This window comes from Notothenia coriiceps, unplaced genomic scaffold (assembly GCF_000735185.1).
Source record: "Notothenia coriiceps isolate Sejong01 unplaced genomic scaffold, NC01 NC01_scaffold00028383, whole genome shotgun sequence".
Taxonomy (NCBI): Eukaryota; Metazoa; Chordata; class Actinopteri; order Perciformes; family Nototheniidae; genus Notothenia; species Notothenia coriiceps.
This window is the reverse complement of record NW_011361084.1, coordinates 1,550-8,747: the sequence shown is the minus strand read 5'-3', so window position 1 is coordinate 8,747 and position 7,198 is coordinate 1,550.

Genomic DNA, 7,198 nt, shown 5'->3' with positions numbered 1-7,198 from the left:
CTCTCACACACACACACACACACACACACACACACACACACACACACACACACACACACACACACACACACACACACACACACACACACACACACACACACACACACACACACACACACACACACACACACACACACACACACACACACACACACACACACACACACAGACGTGGGTTCATGTAAACACACACAGACATGTATGCAAACACACACACACACACGTAATGTACGCACGTGTGCACACACAATTATATATGAGGCCTGGCATGTGAATTTTTATCAATGACTATAATGATATTGATATCAATAGTAATAATATTTAGATTCCTGATATTTTATAGCAAATAGTAACGAGAAAAAGAAAAAAAAACATAAAAAAGGACTAACAGTGTTCTTTTGTTTTCTAGAGACAAAATGACCTCTTGTATTTTTATGCTGCTTTTTATTTGCTAAGAATTGAATTCTTTTGCAACTGCCAACATGAACTTTTTATGACAAATGTGAACTATGACAGTATTTGCAAAAACAAAAAAGGGAGATCATTTTAAAAACGGTGAAAAGAAAAAGCCCTTTTTTTCACACCAATGTTTCAATTCAACGGATGTTATTTTTCTATTTGATTTTTCTAAATTTATTTTTTTGTGCTTGTTAATCCCTTGTTGATCTGAAGCATCTTTGTAACTGTGGGTATTCAACAGAAAAAAAGAAATTTGAATAAGCTATACATAAGGCCATAGGTCATTGGATTAAACTACACCTGTTGAACAGGTCGTCACTCATTCGTCGTGTGATGAAGGGACGGGGCTAAACGCTGGAGCCAAATGATTCGCTGTATTAAGTGCCACGTGCGGCCCACTCCTCTATAGCAATGAAACGCGTTGTTCTTCCTCCACCATGGTGGCTTCAGTCTTACAGACGATCTGCAGCCAGTGTTACCTCACAGCGGGGGGCCGGACCGCGTCCATTCAGTCCTCCAACCCACTTCAGATTCAACCACGACCACTTCTGCATCAACGTAGCGCTGCACGACCGCGTCATGGACGTATAAAGAGAACATATTAACAATGCTGAAGTTAGATAACGTCTACTATAGGTTGAGAAAACGATATTGGCTGAGAGTTGGCTGCATCCTGAGGTCCCTCCCCCTCTCACTTCCTGTCGTTTAGAGACATCTTCACTGGGGGGTGAGCGGACTGTAGCTAGCCTTCGTTAGCCTTCGTTAGCAGCAATTTACTCACATTGCAGTCCTGAAGCTCCGTTAGCCTCCATTAGCCTCCGTTAGCCTTTGTTAGCCTCCGTTAGCCTTCGTTGGCCTCCGTTAGCCTTTGTTAGCCTCCGTTAGCTGCTGTAGTTACTCACATTGCAGTCAGTGCAAGCCATGATGGAAACGTTACAGCTGTTTGCAGCAAGAAGAATACTTAATATACGCTGACAGTGAAAGTGTCAAAGAACATATACTCAAATACTTATATACAAAGCGTGGCAAACATCAAACTATGAGCTAGTTTATTATTCTTAAATCCAGGATGTGCTCATCGCTGCATGATTGGGACCTTCTTTCATATCAAAATCACTATTTCGGTCTGCTTTGAAGAGCTCTATGATGCGACTGTCTAATGAATATTTCGTGATGAACGCGCGGCGGTGACGCTGTCGTCGTGCAGAAGTAGTCGTGGTTGAATCTGAAGTGGTTTGGAAGAACGACAGACGCGTCCGGACCCTCGATTACAAAGTCAGATTCTTCTGTTTGTCTCTTTTTTATATGTCGCTCTAAGCTCCGCCCACCTTTAGATGCACACCATCTTATTTATCATGTAAATACTTGATTTATTTATTCACCTATTTTTGTGTATTTATTGAAGCTTATTTAATGACCATGTATTTATTATTTATTATTTAAAAGATGAGCATCCATTGACCTTGTAAGATGCTGCTGATCTTCAAAGAAAATGTTTATATGCATGAAAACTGTAGAGAGTCCGCGGGACTTAGTTTTTTAAAAGAGGAACAATGTACAGTGTTAGGACTTCCAACAAAATGAATGCAGGATCTTTTGTTTTTCATGGCAATAATTTAACCTGACATGTATAACAATCACAGCTGTCCTGTTTCCAGTCGACTTAGGGCAATAAAAAGAAACCATTCAACGACTAAACAACTCTCCATCTCGCTGTTTCACCCCAAGTCTTCCTCGTGACGGGAGTTCTTCTGGCCCTTTTTTATTTAAATCTCAGGCAATGAATAATTCTGAGAAATCTGCATGAGAACGTCCCGATACCTGTTTTATAATAATCAGTGTAATCTAGCAACACTAATGGTGCAAGTAGGGGCTGCACAATAATCGGAATTGCATCTAAATCGAGTTATATTTTAATATTTAAATCGCACGGAGATGGTGGAGCTGCAGAGATATCCTGCCCTCCAAAATCATCACATGATATATTTTTTAAATGCAAAAAATGATCAATCCCTCCGTTATCGCAATATCTTTTTATATTTGATTTACTTCTTTGTTTGAAATCGTGCAGCCCTCGTGCAAAAGCAATAATGTTAGCGGGGATAATGTCTTCATAAATCTGCTACCGGTGTTAACTGGACTGCTGTTTTATATGTTCTGAATTATCTCACTGGTTTTGAAAAGCAAGCAGGTGTGAAAGATACACTACGATAAGTCGAATTAAGATCAGACGATTAAAAAGTCCTAAATGATTCCCAAGGTGTCGGGGAAGAGGCTGAGGCGTCTTCCCCGGCACTCGCGGGAATTATCTTGTCGTTTTTTTCGATTATTTCGATATAACGTCTCGCTGTAATGCTCGTCCAGTGCTGTTTGATATATTGTATTATTAGTTTACCGGTTTGACAAAAAGACAGCAACACAATACATCGACTTAAGATCACAGAAGACTCTAAAGTCCTAGATGATCCCCAAGGTGTGGAATGAGAGGCTAAATGGGAATGATCTTGAAGTGATGCACTTCCAGTCCTCCTCATCCCGTCAGAGCAGACGCAGCGATGAAGAGGAGGAGTGGGGACGAAGAGGGGCTTGGCGGAGGGTGTTGGAGTGTGGGAGGATAACAGGTGTTTGCAGACAGACTGCAGATAGGGAGCGTAATTGAGTCGGTGAGCGACCTCCAAAGGGGGGGAGGTCAAGCACCAGCAGGCAAATGCACCGTCAGCGATTAGCATATTTCTAAATCGCGCTAACGCCGAGCTCTCGCCCATTAGAGACGAAACAAAAGTGAGGAGGAGGAGAAAAGAGTCTGAGTGCTTCGGCTGAATCGCCACCTGTCCTCCGCTCATTAACGAATCACTGCTTCCTGTGGGTTGATGTTCACATGTTGGCTGTTTGGATGCAGGACAGAGAGGCCTCAGAGCCGGGGGTTTAACGAGGCAGATGAAAGGGAGACTCTTCTGTAGGGAAACATTGTTCCTCTTTGTAAATATACGTGTAAATATATCACAGCAATAATATGACAATGCATGTAGACATTTAATTGCTCTTTTTTCTACTCATGTTGTCCTTTTTTTTATTTATTATTCAAAAGGGAAAAGACAAATACAGGTACACAGTGCAGTCTGGGTGTGAATCAGGGAGTGTGTTGGTTACATGATTCTGTTATAAGTCACAGAGTGTTTTCTCAAAGACCTGATCATGTTATGGTTTCTCTGTTCTGTCACTGATTATGGTTTGATGTGCCGGCTTGGCTGCGCAACGAAGAAGTGCCAAAAAGTATGATTTCCATGACAAAAGCCTTCGACATATGGTCGGCTGCTTGAAACGTTCCATATGGTCCTCAAAGCAAAAAAAACGATTTCGATTTTCCACTTTCTGTCTTTCTTCTCCTCTTCCTCTCTTCTCCTCTTCCTCTCTCTCTCTCTCTCGGTTGCAGCTGAGTGAGAAACTTAAGCCATGATCGCTGTTTTCATTTCTCCTGTTCTGCTACGACTCATAACGATGACAACAAATAGCAATGATAACGTTAATAAAAACAACAATAGCACAAGGAACCGTGAGAGACTGTGCCTTCTTTCACTTTCTCACACACACACACACACACACACACACACACACACACACACACACACACACACACACACACACACACACACACACACACACACACACACACACACACACACACACACACACACACAGGGTTCAAGGTAATACATCAGATTAAAACACCTATAGTCGACACTAAGAGTGTGTTTATAATAGAAATAACCCACTGATACAAAGAGTGAGTGCTTTAGGGTATCAGCCCCTAGTCAACATTAACACAGCGCGTAGTGATGAGCTGCCGTCAGCTGCAGCTCCTCCTCTGTCAATGTTTGATGGATTTAAGGAGCTTTCCTGTAGATTTGATCACTTTTAGATTCCTTTGTTTCAGGACAGAGGAGCCGCACGACACTCTGCTTCCCACGCAGAGGCACCTGTTCCTCCTCTGAGGCACTTTGATTTGATGCTGGGACCAGTTCCTCTGAGCGACTCCAAAAGTGAGACGGAGACACGGGACACAGTGAGACGGAGACACGGGACACAGTGAGACGGAGACACGGGACACAGTGAGACGGAGACACGGGACAAAGTGAGACCGAGACACGGGACACAGTGAGACGGAGACACGGGACAAAGTGAGACGGAGACACGGGACACAGTGAGACGGAGACACGGGACAAAGTGAGACGGAGACACGGGACAAAGTGAGACGGAGACACGGGACAAAGTGAGACGGAGACACGGGACAAAGTGAGACGGAGACACGGGACAAAGTGAGACGGAGACACGGGAAAAAGTGAGACGGAGACACGGCAGCGGACGGGATTATTATTCTGATTCTGAGGCTTTCCCTTGATCGGTCTCCAGGAGAAAACAAGACTGCAATTCAATCGCTGGAGTCCTTGAGTGTCCTCCAGCAGAGGGATAATGAGGACACACACACTCCTCTGCTCAGTGCAGGACACACACACTCTCAGTGCAGGACACACACATACTCCTCTGCTCAGTGCAGGACACACACAATCCTCTGCTCAGTGCAGGACACACACACTCTCAGTGCAGGACACACACACACTCCTCTGCTCAGTGCAGGACACACACACACACCTCTGCTCACTGCAGGACACACACACTCTCAGTGCAGGACACACACACACTCCTCTGCTCACTGCAGGACACACACACACTCTCAGTGCAGGACACACACACTCCTCTGCTCAGTGCAGGACACACACACACACACACTCCTCTGCTCACTGCATGACACACACACTCCTCTGCTCAGTGCAGGACACACACACTCTCAGTGCAGGACACACACACTCCTCTGCTCAGTGCAGGACACACACACACACACACTCCTCTGCTCAGTGCAGGACACACACACTCTCAGTGCAGGACACACACACACTCTCAGTGCAGGACACACACACACTCTCAGTGCAGGACACACACACACTCTCAGTGCAGGAGACACACACACTCTCAGTGCAGGACACACACACACTCTGAGTGCAGGAGACACACACACTCTCAGTGCAGGACACACATGCTAGTTATGTCACGGACGATAAACCCAAAACATCTCATCATTATTATTATTTATGTCAGACTTTCTTTTTTAATTATCATGTTTTTTTCTAGAAAGATATCGAGCACTACGAGGTGACACTGTGCCGCTGATCTTGTTTCTAAGATATACCAATCATGGCGGACGTAAACAACAACGTGACACAAACAACAACGTGACACAAACCTGTTACCCGGTGCAGACTGAACCCTGCTTATCATGGATGTAATGATTATGATCTTTATACAAAATGGAGGAACACCAGAGTTAGAAGACGTCCAAAGAATACAATCATTATTAAAAAATGTTTTAAAAATATTGTGACGACAGGAAACGACTTGTATGTTTATAACAGATTTTAAAAACAACACTGATAAAAACGCCAATAGGGAATCTCTATGCCTTTAGTCAACATGAGGAATTACAGTTATAATGCAAATGTATTCACTGAAGACTTATTTAATGATCAGGCATGCATTTATTGTTTATAATGAAAAAACATGAATATTCATAGACCTTAAATAAATGTATATATGCATGGGAACAGGAGGCAGAGGAACACCGGAGACTTCCATGGAATAATTACAGAAACTAACTGTTGTGTTTCGTGGCGACAGCAACACATATTCATGTTCGTATAAAAACGATGTGTGGAATCTATTAGCCTTTAATTACGGTCACCCTGCGTCTTTAATTATTGCTGCCCACACATTTCTCTCAGTCAAGTGTACAAGCATTCATGTGCGGCGCTCGAGCTTCACCCCGGCAGATGTCGTCCCTTATCCGATTTTATGATGAAAGTAAATAACTGATGTCATTACACGGCAGAGGACTGTAAAATGGGGGCCCGTGCAATCCAATTACATCACCCAGGGGTGAGCAGAGTGTGTGTAACAGCAGCTATGAGGGATCAGCAGAGTGAGGCAGGAAGGACACACACACACACACACACACACACACACACACTCAGAGCAGATCAGGTAAATAATTGAAAACTACCTGCAAAATTGAGCGCGCTACACTCTGACTTCAGAGAGTTATAGACGTGAGGACGCTGTGATCCTCGGAGTGAGTCAGGTGAGAGGTGAGCACGAGGTGAGAGCATCTGCAGCGTGCAGGGATTAAACTAACGCATCACATGCACATCGGATTATCAAGCTGTTTGTGGGAAAACAGTACTTTGAAATTATGGAAATCATCTCTGCTACTAAGCTAACACTAAACAAAAGGGATATGGAGAAAAGAGCTTTTATCCAAAGCGATTTAAATACTCAATACTGTGGGCGATCCCCACAGGAGCACTTTGGGGTGAAGTGTCTCAGGGACACAACGACATGCTGACTGCAGTGGGGTTTGAACCTGTGACCCCCTGATCCCAACACCAACGCTCTAGTCCACTGTGCCACACGCCGCCAATATTATAATAAATATGAATAATAAATAGCAAATAGTAGTACTAGTCACATCACTATGGAACACTCTCGCTCCTATTGGCTCGCACTCCAACAAATTGTACGTGATAGGCTAAGGGGCGGGACATCTCTAAGCGGTTGACCAATCACATCAGAGCAGACTGGGCTCTGGTTACAGACAGAGGGTGAAAAGAGGTGCTGCAGCACAGGCAGT